Source organism: Lactuca sativa, chromosome 9 (assembly GCF_002870075.4).
Source record: "Lactuca sativa cultivar Salinas chromosome 9, Lsat_Salinas_v11, whole genome shotgun sequence".
In the NCBI taxonomy this organism is placed as follows: domain Eukaryota; kingdom Viridiplantae; phylum Streptophyta; class Magnoliopsida; order Asterales; family Asteraceae; genus Lactuca; species Lactuca sativa.
The window spans coordinates 221,255,481-221,279,462 of record NC_056631.2 but is presented as its reverse complement, the minus strand read 5'-3'; positions in this window follow the sequence as shown (position 1 = coordinate 221,279,462).

Below are 23,982 nucleotides of genomic sequence, written 5' to 3'. Positions count from 1 at the left end.
CAAGGATCAAAAAAGTAAACTTTTTGGATTTTGGGCCAAAATTGTAAAAGTTGCGAAAAGTGTGGACTTTAACTGAAAAACTATTTACTGAAGGGGCTGAAACTGCCAAAGAGTAAATTTTGAACTAAAAACATCACTTAAACAAGTCTATGGGTCAAAATGTAAAGAAAATAGTTTAAGGGCCTAAAATGTCGTTTTTTAAAATAAGGGACTAAAATTGTCATTTTTATTAAAGAAGGGCTGAAAAGGCCAAACCAATATTTTGAACCAATTATTTTATTATTAAGATATTTGAGTCAAAAAAATACCAAACTACAACTCATGAAAATAGAAAGATGAATATACGTAAAATTCCAAATATCGTTATAAACAACCGACCGGCCTCGTGCCGATACGAAATTAACAATCGTTCAATCAAACTTTCCAACAATTATACTATACCTAAAACAAGTAAATATTCAAATCTTTGGGCTTGAAAGTCTCAAATCATTCTTATTGGGCCTTCGCGACCCATTAACATAACTTTTGAGCCCAACGATAAAAATAAACGTTTATTGGGCATCCTGTGACCCAATTACATGTTTAAGGGACCCTCAATGGTTTTCAAGTGCTATTGGGCCTTAGTGGCCCATTAGCATTGCTAGTAAGGTCCAAATAAATCAAATGCGAAATGAGCCAACGTGTCCTTCATATACCCAACAGCCTTAAATAATACACGTAATTAGAAGGACTTTGTAACCCTCTTCTCCTCATTTGATAGGCTTACCTTCAATTCAGTAAACAAATACAGGTCGTTAATCAATAGTAATCAAATCTAATTTTGATTCAGTGAGTAATAACGGGTGGCACCTTTATGGGTCGTTTGTTAGTCTGTAGTTATAATCAAACTCTCCTGGAGGGAGGGCGAGAGTTTGTGTATAGATCTATATGGGGGTGACCCCCCACACCTCAGCTGTTCGCTACAGTTAGACTAGGCCAGTCTAGGGTGACAAAATCTTAAGATCAATTCTGGCATTCGTTAGAATGCCAAGACAGACGAACTAGTCATTATTATGCATGGTTATAACGACTCACATAAATAAATCCAATACCATCCGAGTAATCAAGGAAAATCATAATCATTAGTTGTAATGGTATAACAATTCGAAACAATTATATTATATTATGTTATCGGAAAACATTGGGTTTTTTGAGGAGACCAACACCATTCACACGTACTTTTCAATAACTATCATGCAAAACTTCTCATTTATACACGCTTTGAAATCACTCACGTACAAAACTATGGATCTTCACACTTTGGTAAAAACAATTGTCTTTTCAGAAAATATCGGATTTTTTGGGTTTTATAAACTATACAAACATTTTCAAAACAACCCTGCTTATGAACTCACCAACATTCCATATATTGACGTTTTCAAAATAACTTGTATTCTCAGGTAACAGGTAAGCTGAGGAGTAGTGCCAAGTATGTTAGGGTGTTATGCTTTTGAAAACTTTCAAACAATTTATGATATAAATCTGTAATATTTAGACAATGTACGTGATGTGAACAATTTCAGTTGTAATGTATTGATGCATGTTGAAGTTTATGTTATGTTTCATGTATATTCATTGTGATGATATTCAATTTGAGTCACGCGAGCCCTCGGACATTTCTGCCGTCTGGTTCGGGAGTGTAACATACTTTCATGTTACTTTTTATAATTTGTCGTCTGTATATTGGATTTTATTATAAGGAGGCTGTGATGATTTCGTTTTTTGTAGTTGATCTGAGCATCTGATTGGGGGGAAATGGTCAAATTTCATCTTGTATTTTGGCGGGGCAACCATTTTTGCATCCATGACGATGTTGGCCCTTAATTTTTATCCCTCAAGGATCTGTGGCAAGAGAAAGACGCAATAGAAAGATTTCAGAGAGAGTGGAGGTCATACAAGCAATTTCAGTCTTCTTCATATTCCGTTGATACTGATTTGTATTTGATTACATATTTGATTACAGTGAATACATTTTCAAAACATATGACAGGGAGATTCCATATCTGGGTTTGATTTTCTTGCTCTGTATTTGATTCCAAATATGATTATCTGTATTCTTGTGTTTATCATTCTATGGTTTATCAAATGGAGATATGAGTCATACCCTTTTCCGGTCATCTTCATGCCGCCATACCACAACCAACACTACCACCTGAAATCGATTACAAGGGGAAAGGGGAAGAGAAAGTATCGATATAGGGCTAGGGAGAAACAAGTGCATAACAAATTTTTGTTTTGGTGAAATGTTTTGCTTGATAATTTGGTTAGATAACAAAGGAAACATTATTGGAAATTTCTTTGGTTAAAGAACATATATATATATATATATATATATATATATATATATATATATATATATATATATATATATATATATAGAGAGAGAGAGAGAGAGAGAGAGACCATTGGATATTAAATTTATTTTAAGAAAATAAATAAATAAAAGAAAACTTCATAAAAGGTCCCTGGATAGTTAAATGACGGAAATACCCTTCATTTAATGGTAGAAAACTAACGGAGTTAACAAAAATGACCAAACATCAAAAGTTTTGAAAGCACAGGGACCATCTATGAGGTTTTTAAGCCATGGTGACTAAACTTCAGATTTTGGGTAACCACAGGGACCATTTATGATGTTTTTTTCATTTAAAATAATATTTTTACTTCTACTTATAAAGTTATGTTTTTAACTTTTAACATATTATACTTAATTTATTAGATTTAAAATGTTGTTGTATGTAAACCATTATCAGTTTAAAGCTACAATTTTTGAACAGTTTGGACAAAATACTTAAATTGTTAATTTAAATATAATATTACAGTTTCAACTTCAATATAAATTTCAGTTCCATTTAGAAAACCAAAGAATATTTTGTAAATAGTTAAACATTATAAATTGTAGTGATAAATGCAAAAACTAAATTGTAATCTCAATTTAACTAAAATATTTCATAAAGATATTTTTATAATCGTTAAAAGTTTTCAAAAAGAATTCTCAAGAATTCTTTGGAAATAGTATCGGGGAAAGAATCGTAGACTTCTCGTTTCTCGATGATTACTCGGACGAGGGATACACGGAAAAACTTTTTAAGCTTCGATGCACGAAGATCATGAGAGTCGAGTCGGAGGAAGGTTAGAACAAACGGCTTTCTCGAATCCAGGAATGACAGCATGAATGAGGCTCGGTCATTACATGCTAAGGGTGGCATCAAAGCATTTCATAAAAAGTTTGACAATAGGTCGAATGGAAAGAATAATCGTTCAGATTGAGAACATAATCTACGGATACGACACAAGCATTCTCGTTCTCACGTGATAACCATCTCGAAGATATGTATTTTCGGCTACTCGCAAACGACGGGGTTAGAAAATGTTCATATGGATGGTTAACGAATTTCTTTCGGTGCTAGAATCGAAAAGAATCACAGGCATATAAATTTAACGAGGAGAAATATACATGTGGCAATGGTGGGATCGGTGGCTGTCTCCTCTTGTCCTATCACTAGAACTCTTCCGGTGTTGCCAGGTGTTACAGCCTTGGGACAGTTTCGCTTGAGATGCCCCATTTCTCCACAACCATAGCAGGCCCGACCAATGCCCGCTCCGAAAGTTTGACTTGTTGATTGAATTGGTGTCTTACAGTTTTTCGCCATGTGACCCTTTATGCCACATTTGTTGCAAATTACCTCGATACATGGACCGGAAGGAAGGTGATGATAGTTGCACTTGTCACAACTAGGAAGGGTTCCAGTATACTTAGTGATAGGTTTTCGAGTTGAGGATCCAATAACAGAAACAGTCGCAGGGGAAATAGCAGTGTGAACTACCACCGTTTGTTGTCTCTTTGAAGACTCGTGTGATGTCTGACTTTTCTCTTTCTTCCCAAGTTTTCTTTTCTCCCCACTCCTCAATGTCGGCTCAGGAGTGGTAGCTGCCTCCTCAAAGTCTTCACTATGATCGATTAGGATTTGAGCTAGGCGTTTGGCGCTGTCGTATGTATCCGGTCTCGCAGCTATGACGTTTCCTTTAGTTGGCTGGGTCAGCCCCCAGATGAATCTCTCTATCTTCTTACTCTCCGGGGTAACCATTCCCGGGCAGAGTAATGCCAAGTCGTCGAATATGGAAGTGTAAGCAGTGATGTCGGAACCTTTCATCTTTAAGTTCCAAAGTTCATGTTCTAACTTCTGCATTTCGCCCCGATGGCAGTACTCAGCCAGCAGAAGTTCTTTCATGGCTTCCCAACCCATGGCGTTGGCTACAGGTAACGTTAGGGATTTGACTCGGCCGTTACACCAAGTCAAGGCTTTGTCGATAATGGTGCAGGCGGCAAACTTCACCTTATCTGAATCTGAACAGGCGCAGATTTCAAAGATGGATTCGATCTTCTCGAACCATCGAGTGAGGGAAATGACACCTCCAGTGCCATCAAAGGACGGGGGTTTTGCGTTCATGAAATCCTTATAGGAACCCTCTTTCCGGCGTCCCTGACTGTTTTCTTGGTTTAGGGTTTGGGTACCACCTCCCGTACCACCGGAACCGCCAGAGTTCCGTTGAGACATGGCAGCTGCCACCGCGGCTGTAACAGCTGCCTGGAATACTACAGGGTCGATTTGAGGAGGAGGTGGTGGCGGAGGGTTATTGGTCTTGGAGCTGGGTCTCTTTCTCGGAGGCATCTTGATCTAATAAGATCAAGAAAGAGAGAGGATGATAATTCCTCTAAATTGAATCAAGAGATATGACAGATATATGTTGAATAAGCGATAAAGCAGGAAAGAGTTATCAAGAGAGAAAATTATCGCTAAGGGAATGATCAAAGAACAATGCATGAACGAGGATTTCTACCAAGGATTGGCTCGAGAAATACTCCCATAGTATTTCATGATTCGTTACGACACTAGCTCGATGTTTGTGGTATTAGGGTAAGTTTTAGGCATGTCACTTACCACAGTCACTCCCAAGCACATGTTGGCCGTGTCTCGAATGAATATAGTTGGCCAGGCTATATTGATCCTAGACACGACTACATAACTGCCCAGGTTTAACCGCAGCGTACAACACCCATTTACTTATGTTCTATTCTACTTGTAGTTATGGATCTCGACGGGTCGGTATACTTATATACTTTTAAAAATACTTATATTTTGAAGGATACTTTTAGTTCAGAGCACTTAGGCCCCTTAATGTTTATAGTTTTATACCATGTAAAGTTTGGTATACTTCATTCACTATAAACAAGGGCTCTGATACCAATCTGTCACACCCCGAAAACCGAAGGCGGAAACATTTTCGGGGTTGACTCCACGTTGAGTATCATATCCAATGTACATAGTAAGTAAAGTAAATCAACCATTACATTACATATATGAAAGTTTTACATTTGTTTCAAAAGCATAAGTTATACAAGTGATACATAGTATATATGAACAACACGAAACGAGTCTTCTGAGAACTCCATCTTCTTACATAAGGATCTTCGGGTACCTGTCTAACACGGACCTGAGAATACAAGCGATTTGAAAATCAGCATAAAGCTGGTGAGTTCATAAGCGGTTAGTTTTTCTGAAAATGTACGAGTTCCTTTGGTTTCCTGAAAAAGTGGTTATCCAAGAAAGTCCCATATTTTCTTATGTAAAGTTAGTTTCCAAATCTGAAAGTAAAGTAAACGATGTACAATGAAAACATGATTGTTCTTGTGAATTGTAGTTCAGTTGTTTAACTTGTTACACTTTTCTAGTTACGCACTACTGTTACTCAGGAAGAACCCCATGTTCTCCTAACTGTGTGTGTGTGTGAATTATTACCAATTTTGATTATGTTCGGTGTCCTTCCCAGGAAAACCCCACGTTTCCCTGACTGTGTGTGTGTATCTTTACCGGTTCTGGTTATGTTCAATGTTCTCCCCAGGAAAACCCCATGTTTTCCTGAATGTGTGTGTATGAATATCATTACTAATTCTGATTATATTCAGTTTTCTTCCCAGGAAAACCCCATGTTTCCCTGACTGTGTGTGTATGTGTGCCTGCCATTCTTGAACGTACATTAGCTTTACTACGTACATAAAGCTAGCAAATGAGTCTAAAACGTTAATAATCTAGATTGCAAGTCCTTAACCATACTCAGACTGGATATGACTCGGACCATGGCCAATATCCTTTTTATGACTTTCGTCACCCTTGAACCATTTGGTTCGGCTGTAGCTAGCAGCCAGGTGTGGGATTGTCAGTCCCATATAGATCTATACACTCAAGCCACGCTCTCCTACGTTCGTAGATTCTGGTTACAGGGTTAGTCCTCCACTATCTCGTGCCATGGAAGTGTTACAAGGACGTGTCTCCAATCTTTAATATTTCTCTTTACTTTTCGACTAGGAAAGTAGTATCTACGACTAGCTGAGTTCTAACATACCTGTCCTTTACACTCGAGCCTAGGTGTTTTATTAAGGACATTACACTCGAGCCTAGGTGTTATTTAATGATTACTGTCCTTTACACTCGATCCTAGGTGTATTATTAAGGACATTACAGTGAGTTATGTGTTATGATGGTATTTATCTATCACACTCGAGCCTAGGTGTATTGTTAAGGACGTATAGATGTTTTATGTTTTCTAATGGTATCTGTCTTTTACACTCGAACCTTAGTGTTTTATTACAGACATTAGAATGGTTTATGTATTCTATCAGTTTAAGTGTGAACAATCAAATGTAAAGCACACAATATAACAGTGTATAATAAGAATTGAAAATCGGGTTAAAACAAACAACTCTGCAAGTTAAAACAGTTTGTTAAAAGGTTTTCAATTCTTAAAAATGTACAATTATGAAACCATTTAACTAAAATCATGTGATTGAGTACAAGATATTCTTGTACTTTTGCTTGTATTCCCCCCCCCCCCCTGAAAACATTGAAAAACCATTGAAAAAGGGTAGGGGTATGAACTCACCGGACGCGGATATGTGTCGATTTCGGATGCTAAACATTGAATCGAGGCCTGATAATATGCGAGGTTCCTATGTAATATGAAATTGCATACAAATATATCTAATTAGATTCATAAACTCTAATTAGATATGAAATCACACTCCAACGAACGAAAACACCTCAAAACGGGTGTTTGGAGTGACCCGGGTGACATCTACGGACGGGAATTGAAGCGAAGGACTTGGGATTTGAGTTTACTCCCCAAGAGTAAACTTCCTAATTGAGTTTACGGCCTAAACACTACCCACACATGAGTTCACGGCCGTGAACTCATGTTGGTAGGATTTATGGTGCTTAATGTATCACAAATGGCTATTATCACTTGGAAATGCTTGGAATAATTTTACCTAAGGCTTGGAATGAATTAAAATCACCAAGTACAACACTTAAGGGAGTTTACAGCCTTGGCATGGGGCCTATGGCCGCAAACTCTCATATCTCCTTGAATAAGTGTTTTTAAGGTCTCAAAATTAATCACATGTGATTCTAAAAATTCCTACAAGCCTAGAAATGAATTTGGGGCACCAATTGACACACTTTTAAGAGTTTACATCCATGGAGCATGTTCTATGGCCGTAAACTCTCATATGTGAGGTGTTGATGTGTTTAAATCCCTTAAACTATTTTTGGTTGGTCCTATGATTTATTCCAAGGCTTTTGGTGGTGTTGGATGGCTTTCTAACACCTTAAAAATGAGTTTACACCCTTGATTGAGGATTTTACGGCCCAAGCACATGCCTTGGCCATAAACTCATATAAACCTCTCAAAATTCATGTTTAAGGTGTTCTAGGTTCATTTCCAATTTTCTAAAAGTCATATCTAAGTCTTGTTTGTGTCTTGGAAGGGTTAAATGGCTTAAAAACCCTTTAAATATGTGTTTACGGACTAGGCACCTTCCAGGGCCGTAAACTTATATATAAAGCTTTAAATCATGGTTTGAGGCATTCTAATTCCATTTCATAAAGTCATCTAGCCATATTCAAGGTCAAATTGAGGTTTGGAAGGGTTTTGTTGCTCCAAAAACCCCCTTTATATGAGTTTACGGCCTAGGACTGTTCTAGGGCCGTAAACTCATGATAATGGTCCTATTCCATGGTTTGAACTCGAATTTGAAGGCTAAAGAGGTTGCATAACAAATTAGGGAAGGTACCTTGGTGATTTGAAGCCTTAAACTTGAGATTTTGACCCTTAGATCTAGTTTGAGGAGAGAGGTTGGAGTGAAAGTTGTAAAATGGAGCAAAAGCTTCAAAATGGAGACTTGGATCACTTTAAATAGTGTCCAAGTTCGGGACACGGTAGAATTCTACCCGATACCGGCGTTAGACGGGGCTTTTGGTCGCACCCGGCCAATTTTCCGTAACCCGATATGGTTGATTTTAGAAATGTTCCGATCATTAATATGAGACGTTAGAATGAGTTCTAAGGGTATTAAGACACTTATTAATTCATAAAATAAAATTCACATTAACGACTTAATAAAAGGTCGGAAACGGAAACGAAATTGGAAACGGCGATTGGATGATCGGAACGAATCGTAAAAAGGGTTTCAATTAGGGATATGAATTTCGGGTTGTTACACTTAAAATAATTTACAATAACAATAGTTAAAAATAACTGTATATAAATGATTATATTGTTACCTTTAAAATCAGAAAACAATGTTTGATGTTTTATATAATTAAAAAATTAAAACATTAAGCAAATAAATTTTAAAAATTAATTAGCAATAACAACAACTATAAATAACATTAAACCATATATTATATTTAATTCGCGGGTTAAAGTCATTGAAACAATTGAGATTAAGCAGTTATAATATATGCATATATTATCATATAATTCAAAATAATCGATATATTATATCAATTTATTATACGAATTATTATATAAAATTTAACAACAATGTTATTGTTATATTTAAAAAAACATATATTTGTAAAGACTTCAACTATATAGGTGTTTCTGCGCAACGCGCGGACGTTCGCGTAGTATATTATATTTTGATGATTAAAAACTACTCTTCATGGCCAATCCCCAATGTATACATTCCCCCATGTTGTGGCGTTATGGGTTAACCCGTACTAAAATATCAAATCTCAAACCCTTGGGCATAACGTTTATTCATAAAACTCGGTAATAAAATCATATTTTAAGAATACAAAGGCAATTCTATGAATTTTGGAAGTTTAAGTAAGAAAAATTGGACCTAAAGTGCATACTATAAAGTCCTGTCTAGAAATCAAATTGTTTAACTGATTGAAAGTGGGCCAGACTCAAAACTTTAAAAAATTTAAGGGTAGTAACAATAATTTCCGAAACTCAAAGATATACAAGTCAATGACTCATGCATGGAGTTACACGTAGTTTTCTCTATGAATTCGCTTGTATCCGAGTAAAAATATCACCTTGGTCTAGATTCATAAAAGGTCCCTTTCTTTGTTTTCAAACTACCCACAAGCCACAACGAATATTTAGTTAAAACTAATTTTGAAATTAATGATCAAGTACATATATTTTTTAGAGAAGAACCTGTTCGTTAATTAATGGTGCAAGTAAACCTGTTTTTTCTAAAAATGAACTTATTAACTAACCAATTAATTATGTGATTACCCTTTGTAGATAGGAGGTGATTCTTCCACATCAAAATTTTGATTCATCCACTAAAATTTATATCTATTATCATTTACCAATTATGTCCCTCATTTAATATTGAAAGAGAGAGAACACGGTTCACCCCATTTTTCTACACTCATGCCAAAATTAAAACTAACTTTTTTTCTTTTGTGTCATTATTGACACCATTCTCATTTTAATACTTAATTCTTTTTTATGAACCGAAAGATCCCCATTCATTTAGTCATTTTAATACTTAAAATAAGGCTTGAAACTTATAACTTTATGTCTACACTACTCTAAATGATAGTTTCCAACAGTTTTACAACTTGAAAGGCCAGACCTGCTTTCCCTATTACTATATTAATAAGAATTGGATTTTTCCAATATGTTGACAGAAGGTGCGATTTTAACAGCATACAAATGAGACTAAAACTGATTGGTGATCTTAAATTGAAACAAGCATTGATTTAGTTAATAACACAAGAGGGAAAAAATACACAATCAAGTATGAACCTTTACCTGATCAACACAAGAAAATTAAAGAACCCAAAGAAAGATATTTGGGAGAATGCAGTCAATAACCCAATACAATGTCCAACCTTATGAAATACAACACACATACATACACATACCAAACACACATATGACAGATGCATTGCTCTTTCTGATTCTCAAACAAAAATGCTCCTTCCTTATTCTTGCTTCCTCATGGGAATATTGAGGAAGGCTCAATCTCAGACGTGTGTTTTTCTTGCAGTGTTATTAACCAACTCCATGCAGGCTTTTAGTTTCGAATTGTATGCCAGCCTGCTCAATCCCATCGTTGTTTTCAGAAGTAAGAAAAACATTCAAAGGGTTTGGATTTGGGTCAATTTTAGTGAGCTTTGGTTTCCTTGGTGTCTGCTAGTTTGCAGTCATACGTTGGTGATTTTGTATCACCAATGTGTATTTAAGTGTAATGGATTGACTTGTTGACCAAAAATCAATCTTGGTGAATATTAAACAAGTAAGGAATGTGTAGAGTGTACACTTGTTTAAGTTCATTCAAGATTCAAAGTAGACAGTCATTTAGGGGCGAATCCCCAAAATGAACAAGGGTCCGGGGGTAGCGCCCCTGGGAGTGGGGTCCAAGGGGCGGCAGCCCCCGGCTGGGTCCGAGGGGCAAAGCCCCTGGCTTAGCGCGGAAATTTTTATATAAGTTATGTTGCTATATAAAAAATGCATTAGAAATCTGATTTTTTTTGTAAATGAACCCGGTTTTGACTTCATTTTGACCCTTATTAATAATCCAATTTTAGTGACATTTTATGATTGTTATAAACTGTTTTGACAGTTTGAGTAGTTTTTGCACAAAGAAAATTACCTTGACGGTTTTCAAACAAAGGAAGTACTAATTCATTTTGGTCATAATTTTCCTGGTACAATAGCAATTACGAAAATCATAACATCATATTCTCTGTTCTAGAAACTCTTCTGAGTCTTATCCGATTAAAGGTTGAGAATACCACCCAAATACTTTAATCTAAAAGTTTACACACGATTCTCAGAATTTCCAAGCCTTTTATTACCCCGAATTCCAGCAAAGATTAAAGTATTTTGTGATCATGGAAAGTGGTGATTCTGTGAAGGATATGACAAGCAAGTTTGACAAATTAAACAAGTTTGAAGGGCAAGATTTCCGTAGATGGCAGAAGAAGATGCACTTTCTCCTTACCACTCTGAAACTGGTGTATGTTATGAGTATACTCATGCCAATCTTACTAGAATTTGTTGAATATGAACCTTTGGAGGCAACAAGAAGGAGAGCAAAGTGGGAAATGATGCTTACATATGTCATGGTCATATTCTCAATGGTATGTCTGACTTTCTGTTTGATTAGGCTTAATATTAATTATCCTAGTTATGATCATTCTATTTGTATGGCTTCTTCTAGTACTAGCAATCGCTTTAATAAATCTGATTTATGGCATGCTAGACTAGGACATATTCATTACAAGAGATTAAAAGACATGTCAAAAATGAGTTTAATTCCTACTTTTGATATAAAAACAATGAAAAATGTAAAACATGCATGTTAACTAAAATCACAAGACAACCTTTCAAATATGATGTTAGGGAAAGCAAGGTGTTGGAACTTATACATAGTGATTTATGTGATTTCCATGCAACGCTTTCCCTTGGAAACAAAAAGTATATTGTTGCTTTTATTGATGATGCATCTAAATATTGTTATGTTTATTTGCTACATTCTAAGGATGAAGCACTTGATAAATTTAAAATTTATAAACAACAAGTTGAGCTTCATAAAAATGAATTAATAAAAGTATTGCATACTGATAGAGGTGGTGGGTATTATGATCCAGTTTACTTTGAATCAACTGGAATAATACAGCAAACCATAGCTCCTTATACACCACAACAAAATGGTGTAGCTGAAAGGAAGAATAGGACTTTGAAAGAAATGGTTAATTCCATGATGTCTTATTATGGATTAAGTGAAGGGTTTTGGGGTGGCAATGTTAATTGCATGTTATATTTTAAACAGAACTCCAAACAAAAGGAGTTAGAATACCCCTTATGAACTTTGGTGTAAAAAGGTACCAAATTTAAGTTATTTCAAAGTTTGGGGTTGTCGACCAGTTGTGAGGTTCACTGAACCCAAAAGGAAAACATTGGGTGAAATAGGTATAGATTGTATCTTTATTGGATATGTTGAGCATTCCAAAGCTTATAGATTCTATGTTTTAGAATCTAATAACTTTTTGTTTGTAAACATTGTTATAGAGTCAAAAGATGTTATCTTTTATGAAGAAAGATTCACATATATACCTAGACCAAGGGACATGATTCAACAATCTTTCAGCAAGAACATAACTCGAGCCGAAGATGCTTCTGGTGGTACAAGTTTTGTGCCTAAACTTAGAAAGAGTACTAGAGCGAGAAAAGCTAAATCTTTTGGATCTGATTTTCAACTATAATTAGATAAAGGAACAAGGTATGATATTGTGTCTAACATGAATATTGTTTGAATACTGAAGAGGATCCAAAGACTTTCAGTGAAGCTATGGCTTCTAGGGATGTTCATTTCTGGAAAGAGGCAATTCAGGATGAGATTGATTCTATCACGCATAACAATACTTGGGTATTACTTGATTTACCTCCTAATTGCAAGGCATTAGGATGTAAATGGTTCCTCAAAAGAAAAATGAAGGTGGATGGCACAATTGATAAGTATAAAGCCAGATTGGTTATCCAAGGCTTTAGACAAAAGGAAGGCTTTGATTTCTTTGATACTTATGCTCCTGTTGCCAGAATTTCTACTATTAAATTATTATTAGCTCTTGCAGCTATACATAATCTTGTGATTCACCAAATGGATGTGAAAACTGCATTTTTGAATGGTGACTTGGATAAGGAAATATACATGAAACAACCTGAAGGGTTTGTAATGCCTGGAAATGAAAAAAAAAAGTGTGCAAGTTAAAGAAATCATTATATGGTTTGAAACAAGCACCAAAACAATGGCATCAAAAGTTTGATGATGTTGTCTTGTCTAATGGTTTTGCATTAAACCAAGCTGACAAGTGTATATATAGCAAATTTGATACTTCTGGTAAAAGAGTCATGATTTGTTTATATATGGATGATATGTTAATTTTTGATACAGATTTAGAAGAAGTTGATAAAACCAAGAAATTCTTATCATCTAGTTTGAAATGAAAGACCTGGGGGAGGCTGATGTAATTCTTGGTATAAGAATTAAACAAGGAAACAGTGGGATTTCAATTTCTCAATCTCATTACATTGAGAAAATATTTAAAATTTTAATTTTGAGAATTGTTCTCCTGTTAGCACTCCTATAGATCCTAGTCTTAAGCTTCTACCTGATAACGGATCTCAAGTGTCTCATCTTGAATACTCAAGGGCTATTGGTTGTCTAATGTATGCCATGATTAGTATTAGGCCTAATATAGCATATGTTGTGGGAAGGCTTAGTAAATATACTAGTAAACCTAGTACACATCATTGGCAAGAGATCTTGCGCACAAGGCGGCTGTAGGGATGTGTTTAACGTCCACTTAAAATCTTTTATATTGATATACCCAATTCCCATCTAATGTAATATTAGATGCTGAATTCAATGTGGAAAACTTGATATTTGAAGATTGTAACACATTATTATCATCATCCCAAGGTATGTGTTCTGTACTGCAAGTTAAGGAGGTTGAATTTGTATTCTTAATAGTTCTTTTGAAAAATTGCATTTATAGGGGCAAGAATAAAAGGACTACCTATATAAGCATGAAGTTTAGCTGCTTCAAGAAGTTAGGACTTAGCTTTGATATGCTTATTAAAGGATGGGACACATGCTAGTAAAATATAGTGTCAAGCTAGAACTTATGAGAATATAAATTGTTGTGTGTATTATTTTAGTGACACCCTGATATTCAAATATTTGGATTGAATAATATATTGATGTGAAATTCAATCGTCATGAGATTTCATTTATGCATCAGTTTGTTGTAGTTATGTTTTGTTTTAATTTAATCAAGATTACACTTAAATGGGGGAGGTTTGTTAGTGATTTTGTATCACCAATGTGTATTTAAGTGTAATGGATTGACTTGTTGACCAAAAATGAATCTTGATGAATATTAAACAAGTAAGGAATTTGTGGAGTGCACACTTCTTTAAGTTCATTACAGACTCAAAGTAGACTATCATTTAGGGGCGAAGCCCCTAAACGAATAGGGGTCCGGGGGCAACGCCCCTGGGAGCAAGGTCCAAGGGGCGGCAGCCCATGGCGGGGTCCAAGGGGCAAAGCCCCTGGCTCAGCACGGAAATTTTGTATATGAGTTATGTTGCTATATAAAAAATGCATTAAAAATCTGAATTTTTGTAAATGAGCCCGGTTTTGACTTCATGTTTACCCTTATTAAAAATCTAGTTTTAGTGACAGTTTAAGACTGTTATAAGTTGTTTTGACAGTTTGAGTAGCTTTTTTACAAAGAAAACTGTCATGACAGTTTTCAGACAAAGGAAGTACTAAATCATTTTTGTCATAATTTTCCTAGTACAATAACAATTACGAAAATCATAACTTCATATTCTCTGTTCTTGAAACTCTTCTAAGTCTTATTCGATTAAAGGTTGGGAGTACTATTAGGTGCAATTTGTGTACCTTTTTGCACACCTTTTAGTCCCTTTTCATACATCAATTTAGCATAATCATTCTTTATTTGTCTTGCATTTCATCATATTCATGTTAGTCTCTAAAACAACCTTATTTGCACACTTTCATGTCTTTTTCAGGTAAATCGAAGCTTGGAATGCACTTTGGGAGGTGTTGGGAAGCATTGGTGAAGATTTCGGGATGATTGGGCGAAGAACAAAAAAGTTGGAAAAATCAAGTTTGGATTTGGAGTTTGAGGGGTACACAGGTCGTGTTGGATTTACACTGCAAAATCAACACGGGCCTTGTTGACCAAAATGGGAGATGTTAACCATCTTGAACACAGGCCGTGTCAGTTTAGTGCAAATCAACACGGGCCGTGTTGGCTGCCAAACACGGGCCGTGTCAGTTTAGCCTATTTTAACACAGGTCGTGTTCGACCCAAAAACCAACTTTTGGCAGTTTTTCCTATCTTTCATATTACGGATTGAGGGCCATTTTTACACACATATCTCAGAGCATATTTTGAGACGGATTTTCGAAGGTTTTTGCAAGGGTTTGATTAGCAATCATTTGGAAACATTATCTCTAGTATTTGTAAGTTGTGATTGCATACATTTCCATCTTTTAAACTTGTGATCTTGTTCTAGCCATGTGTGGCTACAACCCTAACTTCTCCAATTTCATGTTTTGACTTTTTGGTAGTGAATCAAATCATATGACTTGATGTTTGTGTTTAATTTCTATCTAGTGAAACTGATTTTACTTCAATCGAATGTTTGATTCTAATAATGATTCTTATTGGCCATTTGAATTAGGGTTAGGTCATTCAAGTTATTCATTTTTCAAAATATGTAAATGTTTTGTGAATTGAACTAAGTAACAAGCATTAAATTGATTTCTTATGAATGAATTTAGTGTAAATCTTTTCACACATTCTTATGCTCCCAAGCTTGTGAGGAGTATTGGGTGTTGTTGGGAACACTCATAATAAGCTTAATGCAATCTTTTAATCTAATTCTAAGAGGTTGTTTAGATTAGGTTAGTAAGGTTAGGATTAATCAAAGAGCTTGTTTTGATTGATTAATGTGGTGAATGGAACGTGTTAGAGCTTGCTAACACTTTCAAGTACCAACTTAGATAGAATAAAATAAATGTCTTGTCATCTTTGATTCACATTGTTGGATTGTCATACATGAAGTTAGAGCCCTTACAAAATCTGAACTTAATTCACTCATTTAGCCGATTACGTGTGTTTTTAATTTGTTTGTTTAGTCATTGCATTCTAAACCCCCCTCTTTATTGTTGGTGACCATAGTACCTTGCACAAAGAGGTATATACTACTTATCTCGTGTCTCTGTGGATCGACCTTACTTGCCTTGTACTACCTTTTAGTGCAATATATTAGGATTCTTTTGGAGTATATCATACCCCTTTATTTGTTGGGTCTGACACCCCTAACAAGTACCACCTAAATACTTTAATCTAAAAGTGTACACACGATTCTCAAAATTTCCAAGCCTTTTATTACTCTGAATTCTAACATCATATCTGTGTTTGGTATGTGTTGTATTTCATAAGGTTGGACATCGTATAGGGTTATAGACTTCAATATCCCAAATTTCTTTCTTTGGGTTCTTTTTCCTATGTTGATTAGGTAAAGGGTCATACTATAAAGACCTCTATGTTGATCTGTAAATGTAAACAACTCTTTAATTAACATGTTTAAGAAGCGATCTTGAATAAACAAAGTTAGTAGACATAAACACTAGTGAAGTAATTGTCATTGCTACAACAATTTCAGTTGCAACGTCTGGTACTGGGGAAGATATATCACAGATCGTTTTTCAGTCATATCTTTAGGTCGATCCCAACATTTGTGATCAAGATTTGGATCACCGATCTGAATGTAGAGCATATTAGTTTCAAGATGAGCATTGATGAAGTAGTCGGTGAGCCATTTGAGTGAGTTTTTAGCGGATGGTAATTGTTAGACTATAGTCATTTGATCTCCATAGTCGAGGATTGCCCATGAAATAAAAGTGGTTGTGTAAGACATAGGAAATTGAAACTTCATATGATCTACGGCGTCATACATTCAATAGGTTTAATCGATTGAGAATCATAAGTAGCAATGAAGTTTCTTGAGAATCAGATGTTGAAAAGGCATCCCGATAACTCAATGAGGAAGCAAGAATAAGGAAGGAGCATCATGGTTGTTTGGAAACATAACCCTAGAATCGTTCTCTTGCTTTAATGTCTACAAATTTAAATGAAGGGCATATTTGGCAATACAAATATATTGCAGTGGATTGATTAAAATCTACTGTGGAAAGATCACTTCCCTTTCTAGATTCCAATAATATTATAAGTTTATATAACTACATAAGTGTTTGTTACTCAAAATATGAAAATGATAATTTTTAAATAAAACAAAGTTAAGATGTCGTTATAAAGTCGACGTATTAATTGACAAAATGGTAAACACCTTGGGGCTTAATAGAGTAGAACACATAAACACATTGTTTTTCATGCGATAAAATTCACATGAGGCTTACTTTTATGATATCCCAACAAAAAATTGTCGACTCAAAATAACAAACTTTACAAAACAATAATGAAGTTGTAGTAACGTATGATTTTAAAATCAATGTTTAAGTATGAATATTCTACATTTATATGGTAAACCTAATTTAAAAGGCGCAGAAATGCAATTTTGAAGATAATGTTTTGAACACATCGTTGGCAAGAGCTTAGTAGATTAGACCTTTTATGTAAATTTTATCTAGTCCTAGATTAATGGTTGTATCATGTATTATAGGTAATTTGTTAGCTCTTATATTGTATATATACATGTACCATACGATTAATAAAATATACTGGAAAATTAATCCATATATGTTCCTGATTTCACAGTTTCACATTGTATCAAAGCGGAACAGATCCTAAATCATCGAATCATCAAATTGTTGAAGCATCATGGGAAACGAAGGCGACTCTTCAGGAACGTCCAACTCATCTGTGATCGTACAGAACATTCAAGACGCCCCATTCCCCACCGGAGTCACCCTAGATGACAAAAATTATCCCTTGTGGTCTCAATTAATGGAGATGAGTATCGGAGCTCGTAGCAAATCAGGGTTCCTTACCGATACATCGGTGAAACCCACAACGAATGAAAATGCAATTGAAACTTGGATCACTGATAGCAATAGGTTCAAGAGTTGGCTTGTTGACTAAATGAATTTAACCCTAATATGTTGATTTATCTGTCTCCAAATAGCGGCTGAAATCTGGGAAGCAGTAAAAAAGACCTTCTATGATGGGCCCGATGAAACCCGGTTGTTTGAATTGAATAGAAGGTCCTTCCTTACTTACCAGAATGGGTGATCCTTACCAACTTACTACAACGAGTTGGTGATTATCTTCCAAGAAATTGATGCTCGATTAATCCCTGGATAGGACAATGTTGAGTCGGTGGTTGCCTCAAGCAAAACTCTATCACGATTTCGAGTTCATATATTCCTAGCAAGTCTGGATCAGGAGTTTAACCAGGCTAGGAGAAAAATCCTAAGGAAGGATCCACCCCTCGATCTTGAATCCTCGTATGCTTACATTCGCAAAGATCGTAGTCAAAGACAATCCAAGGAGGAACCTAAGCCAGAACCTGACAGCTTGATGCATTTGGCCTCGCGAAATCGAACTCTGAACACCAAAGGAAGAAATAACATAGAAAATACACTTACGTGCACACACTGTGGCGAATATGGAAACTCAAAAAACAAATGCTATGAACTCGTTGTCTACCCGGTGTAGTGGGATTTCACAAAGAATCCTAGGAAGAGGATTGGCCAAGTTGCAACCGTCAAGTCTCCACAAACTGAAGAAGCGACTACTCCTATAGTATCCCACACCTCTACAAACACAAGTATGTCCTTCAATAACCAAAACAATCAAAATAACAGGTGGATAATTGATACAGGAGCAACGGATCATACGACGAATGATCCAACAAAATTAATTACATATCATACTCCAAAACAAACGAATGTTAAAACCGTAAATGGGGAAATAGCACCTGTAGTTGGTGAAGGAATTGTAAAAGTAACAAACTCTTTGGATCTTGATTGTGTTCTTGTAGTTCCTTTAATATCTTCGAATTTACTATCCGTCAGCCAAATTATAGAAGCACTAAACTGTTATGTATTTTTTGGAAACATGATTGTGTCTTTCAGGATATGGTAACTCATAAGACTCTTGGCTATGGTACTAGGCAAGGCAGGTTGTATTATCTTGAAGAAAATCATCAAAGCCAAGCATATCTGTAGGGGTGAGCATAATAACCGAAAAACCGAACCAAAACCAAATTAACCGATATAACCGAACCATTTTAAAAACCAATGGTTCGGTTTCTAATTTTTGTTAACCGATAACTACTGGTTCGGTTATGGTTTTATAGTTTAACCAAACTAATATTAACCGAATCACTAACTTTATATTTTAATATATAAAAATTATAGATTATATATAAAATAATATAGTCAAACTTATTCAATACCCATTCAAATTTCAAAATATAATCCATTAATCCTCACTTATCAGGAGACAAATGAGCAATCAAATCATTAAAGGCTGATCACGCAGACACAAACAATCTTCCAATCATACATTGAGCTAGATTATTTATTAATTATGTAATTCCTAATAGGCTAATTCTAAAATTTGTAAACATTATTCACAATTAGTTTAATCTTCACACTCATAATCATAATCGAAAGCTTCGCACACCGTTAATCCTAATCAAAGATTCTTTTGACTTTATAATCTTATTCGAAGGATGTTTTGACTTTATAATCAAGATTTATAGGTAAGTTAAGTTTTTGGTTCATCTTGACTTTGAAATATATTAAGAATGTATTTTTTTGGCTTTTTTTTATTTACTTCTTTGACTATCTCACGTTGAATGTATATGTGTGATCGACTTTTTTTATCCAGATAACACATAATATGAATGTGTAGCTCTTTTTTTTTACAATTTTAGATTTAATCGCATTGAACGTGTATGGATGTTTAACTTTATTTTAACGTTAATATCAATTATCAATATATGAAATTATTAATGTCAATTTTTTAATGTTTTATACTTTTATTAAATGTTTTTCATTTTGAATGTGACTATGCGGTATCTCACTTGAGAATCAAAGTTACACATTTTATTCTATTACTATAACCTAGGTTACAAACATTGTAACGAGGACTTTTTTGTATTTTCTTTTTATTTTTTATGTCAATATACTTTCGTCATTTATATTATTTTGAACATTATGGTTAACCAGTATTAACCATTAACCAAAACCGTTAACCGACAAAAACCATTAACCATAACCATTATTAACCATACCCAATGGGTACCAAAATGCATTAACCAATAATAATGGTTATGGTTCGGTTTTGACCAATAACCGAACCAAACCGCTCCATACACACCCCTACATATCTGTAACGACGTAAAATTTTGACCAATTTTTTAAATTTCAAAACACATTGATTTTAATAAATAAACCCTAAAATGTCACAATGTCAATTTACTAACACTCATGTTCAAAAGAAAACAATATATAAAACTCAAGGAACCTCTAACTCATAAAACAATCTCCAGTGGGTGTGTACAATCACGTCGATGCCTTCCTGCAATCATCGGAAGTACCTGAAACACATAACGCATAACACGGTAAGCACAAAGCTTAGTGAGTTCCCCAAAATACCATGCACGGCTCATTAGCCACTCAAGGCCATGACTCCATAAGACCCTCCGGTCAATGTGTCTTAGTGGAACCCTCCGGTCCCAACTCGGTAACTCATAGCAACAACATTCAGCATAAATCACAAAGACATAATGCAGAATATTACAACACATTGATAAGCACATAGAACAGCTCAATCACATAAAGATACCACGCTTGGTAAGTATAGTGAGAAGACTCACCTCATAAATAATCTAAGTGAATGAATACTCGCGCACACGGATCACCAAATCTAGCATCCTCCTAATCACATAAGATGATTATATCTAATTAACTCTTTAATTCACACATTTACTAAGTTATCTATCTATCTCTCTTGAAGTAGGAAAAAGACCATTTTGCCCCTCCATGGTTTCCCAAAGGCAAGGTTGACCAAACCCTAAGTCAACAAAAATCGAACTCGAGTCAACAGTCCATGTTGACCCTACTTGTCGATTGCACTTATGGGACTCGACGAGTCTGCTCGTCATCCACAGAATCACTCAAAAGTCTGGCTCAACTCGCCGAGTTGACCCGTCAACTCGCCGAGTTGCTGCGTGATCAAAACATCGGGACAACCCCATCCGACTCATCGAGTCGGCTCCTTGACTCGGCGAGTCCATTTAGACTCATATCCCATTCAGTCATTTTCAAGGCAGAGATCCTACCTAAACTCTAGATCTACACTCCTAAGACTCATCTATCACGTAAAGTCTCAGGCTTTACGTTCATGCGTGGCATTTTGAGCTTAAAATGCCAAAACACACCTCAAGAAGGGCTTTTCACTCAAAATCACTATTATGGTTGGATAAAGAAGGGACTTTTGGAGTCTAGGGACCTCACATGGTCTAGATCTGAAGTCCAACACTCTCAGCGAACATAAAACACTCAAGGTCCTCATATTTGGGTGGAAAAACCCTAGATTCACAATTTCATGAGATCTATTCAAAATAATGAGAAATTTGAAAGCTTTATACCTTACCCAGAAGCTCTGAAGTGAAATAATCTCAGGTCTAGCAACACCTTCTTGTCCCTTGGGCTTGGAACTCTTCTCTCCTCTTCACAAGGTGCACCAAACACTCACAATTAGCAAGGCACTCTTTCTCACAGCTCAAAGATCATTTAGGGTTTGTTCTCAAGGAAGGGTAGCCGCAAATGAGGCTATAAGTGCCTTTAAATAGGCCCCAAACCTAGGGATTTAGGGTTTCTCATCCCAGCGCCTACTCGATGAGTCGGCTCCTCGGACTCGTCGAGTAGGTCATTAAACCCACGAGGCACACCGCGACTCTACTCGACGAGTTGGGGCACCGACTCATTGAGTAGCTCAAGAAATAAATAAATAAATAAATAATAACAATTAATATACCTGGATGTCCGAATGTTACAATTCTCCCCCAATAGAATCAGACTTCGCCCCCGAAGTCATGATCTGAAAATAACTATGGATACTACTCTCGAATCTCAAAATCTGGCTCCCACGTCAACTCAAACCCTCTCCAATGTTGCCATTGGACCTGAACCAGGGGTACCTCCTTATTCCTTAGAACCTTCACCTTACGATCCATGATCGCAATCGGTCAGTCAATGTAATTCAGGCTTGCATCCACCTAAATTTCTTCTAGTGGTACCAGTGTCATCTCATCAGCTACACACTTCCTCGGCTGAGACACGTGGAAGGTGTTATGAATATGACTCAATTCTGTAGGTAGCTCCAAACAGTACACTACCCTACCCACCCTAGCGGTTACCCTGAAAGGAACGATGTATCGAGGCCCAAGCTTGGCCTGTTTCCTGAATCGGATCACCCATTTCCAAAGGGATACCTTCAGGAGTAAAAAATCTCCGACCTGGAACTCCAGCTCGGATCGTTGCCTATCTGCATAACTCTTCTGCTGACTCTGGGCCATCAGTAACCTCTGTCTGACGTGTTGTATCTGCTCAGTGATCTTTAGCACTATCTCAGCACCACCCATCACTCTCTGACCCACTTCTCCCCAATAAATGGGAGTCCGACACTTTGATCTTCCATAAAGAAGCTCAAAAGGAGGCATACCAATACTCGAATGATAGCTGTTGTTGTAAGAAAACTCAGCCAAAGGTAAATAAGTGTCCCAACTTCCCCTGAAATCCATGACACATGCATGCAACATGTCCTCAAGCGTCTGAATCGTCCGCTCGCTCTACTCGTCTGTCTGCGGATGGTACGCGGTACTGAAGTGTAATCGGGTACCCAACTCCTCATGAAATTTCTTCTAGAATCTGGAAGTGAAACGTACGTCTCGATCTGACACTATCGATGTCGGCACTCCATGTCGAGCTACCACCTCCCTCACATAAATCTCGGTGAATCTCTCTATAGAAGAGCTCTCGCTAATGGCGAGGAAATGAGCGTTCTTCGTCAGCCAATCCATAATCACCCAAATTGCGTCAACTCCACGCGCAGACCTCAACAACTTGGTGATAAAGTCCAGGGAAAGTTGTTCCCACTTCCACTGGGGAATTTCTAGAGGCTAAAATGGACCATGAGGATGCTGGTGCTCGGCCTTAACTTGACGACAGGTCAAGCACCTCTCAACTACCCAAGCCACGTCCCTCTTCATACAGGGCCAGCGATAATCTCTCTTCAGGTCCAAGTACATCTTAGTGGCTCCTGCATGGATCGAGAATCTCGATCTATGCGCCTCCTCCATCAAAATATGGCGAGCTCCGCCGGTATAGGGTACCCAAATCCGCCCCCGGAGAGTCATAAGCCTTCGGATATCAGGCAAAAACTCAGACACTTGCCCAATCACCTGCTACCTCTTGCAATTCTCCAGTCGCATGGCCTCTACCTGGGCCTCTCGGATGGTATCTAAAACTGGAGTCATCACTATCATCCTCATGCACACATCTCAAATTAGAGCACTCTCTGCTCTACAGATCAAGGTGTCGGCTACCACATTAGCCTTGCCCGAATGGTACAAGATCTCACAGTCGTAATCTTTCACCATATCCAACCACCTCCTCGGTCTCATATTTAGGTTGGGCTGATCCATGAGATACTTCAGGCTCTTGTGGTCCGTGTAGATGGTCACTGAAGTACGAAGCTTCCATGGTCTTGCTTCTTTATATAGGCATTTTATTCCAAACTCTAATTCCCTTATGGCACATGTGACTGATTGTATGAAAGGGAAGACCTTTACTTGGACAGAGGCGGTAGAATCGGCTTTCCAACTGGTTAAAGAGAAGCTTACCTCGACATCGATTCTTGTATTACCAGATTTTTCTCAAGTTTTTGAATTACACACGGATGCTTCAAAGGTTGGAGTTGTAGCAGTTCTAAGTCAAGGGGGACGACCGGTTACCTATTTTAGTGAGAATTTTACGGGGCCAAAGTTGCGTTATAGCAC